The sequence below is a fragment of the Octopus bimaculoides genome, chromosome 25, assembly GCF_001194135.2.
Source record: "Octopus bimaculoides isolate UCB-OBI-ISO-001 chromosome 25, ASM119413v2, whole genome shotgun sequence".
NCBI classification, from domain to species: domain Eukaryota; kingdom Metazoa; phylum Mollusca; class Cephalopoda; order Octopoda; family Octopodidae; genus Octopus; species Octopus bimaculoides.
In genome coordinates, this window is record NC_069005.1 from 14,867,303 (window position 1) to 14,869,073 (window position 1,771).

Here is a 1,771-nt window from a genome sequence, read left to right on the forward strand (position 1 = left end):
ATATATATATATATATATATATATATATATATATATATATACACACACACACGGGTGGCACATAAATGACACCATTTCGTGCGGGTGACACATAAAAGCACCCACTACACTCTCTGAGTGGTTGGCGTTAGGAAGGGCATCCAGCTGTAGAAACTCTGCCAAATTGGATTGGAGCCTGGTGTTGCCATCCGGTTTCACCAGTCCACAGTCAAATCGTCCAACCCATGCTAGCATGGAAAGCGGACGTTAAACGACGACGATGATGATACATACATACATACATACATATATATATGTCCAACATGATACGGTTCTTCATATTCTTTTTTATGAACATTAAATTATGGTGAAGGAATTTTATTTTACAATGTATTATATTAGATTTTATCAAAGTTTGAAATGGGAAAGACCAACATGTTCAGTGACTTTTTCATGATAAATTATTCATGCTCTCTCAGTATTTTGTTGTTTTCTGCAAATAATAGTGATTAAAAGATTTATTTTTTAAAAATGCATTGAAAATACTTAAAGAAAATAAATATATAATGCTCATCTTTAGCTTAGTTTATCCATTTATTGCTGTCAGCATAGGTATACAACTCCTGGTGATCTTAGATATTATGGTAGGATTAGCTGTACTCCAGAAGACCTGCTCACCACAACAGAATTGAGATCCTCAAACCAAGGTACCATGTAAAAAGTATTGGTGTGGGTGCTGGTGCTAGGTAAAAAGCATCCAGTAGTCTGTAAAATGGTTGGTAGAAGGAAGGGCATCCAACTGGAGAAACCAAGACAAAACAGACTATAGAACCTGGTTTAGCCCCTGGCCATACCAGCTCCTGTCAAGCCATCTGTCCCATGCCAGCATGGAAAACAGATGTTGATACTGATGATGGGATTAGAGATCAGTGCTGTCAGCTGGCATTTTTAAGTTTCAGAATGTTCCTCTTATAGCAAACTGTAACATCTATCTACAACATAGTGGACTGAATCATGTACAAAGATACAAAAATAGTTTTAGTAATTTTTTTAATGATTTTGAACTCTGTTAACTAAGCACTTGAAGCAGTGTGATTGTATCAAAGAACAACAGATTTTTTGGCAAAACTGGCATTTCATTTACTGATAATTTTTTGAGCCTTTTACAACTTTCATTGTTTATATAAATACTCTTAATTTATTCAAACTGTAATTCTTCCAACTTTTGACACAGTTGAAAATCTATTGATAATTTGTAATACCTGGCAAGATGGTTGGTTCTATAAAGTTGTGTGGTAAATATGATTGTGTGTGTGTATGTATAAAAGTAATTATTGAAGAATAAAGATAAGTTGAGGATGTGCTTGGTTGATTAACATTTTGATTAGTTTCTAAGATTGTGAAGGCACGTGACTTAGTGGGTTAGGGTATTCAGCTCACTAGCATACAGTTGTATATTCAATTCCTGGCAGTGCATTGTCTTCGAGCAAAACACTTTAATTCATGTTGCTCCATGAGTGATACCTGTAATTCAAAGGGCCAGCCCCATCACATTCTGTGTCATGCTGAATCTCTCTTAGAACTATGTTAAGGGTACACATGTCTGTGGGGTGCTCAGCCACTTGCATGTTAATTTCACAAGCTGGCATGACTGTGTGGTAAGAAACTTGCTTCCTAACCACATGGCCCTGGGTTCAGTCCCATTGCATGGCACCGTGGGCAAGTGTCTTCTATGGCTTTGGGCCAACCAAAGCTTTGTGAGTAGAAACTGAAAGAAGCCCATCATATATAT

At 36.6% G+C, this 1,771-nt stretch overlaps 1 protein-coding gene across 5 annotated transcripts in view; it reads left to right on the plus strand.

Moving 5' to 3' along the window:
• LOC106871259 (eukaryotic translation initiation factor 4 gamma 1) overlaps positions 1 to 1,771 on the plus strand; it is a 91,040-nt gene that overhangs the window by 73,132 nt on the left and 16,137 nt on the right. The window lies entirely within an intron of this gene.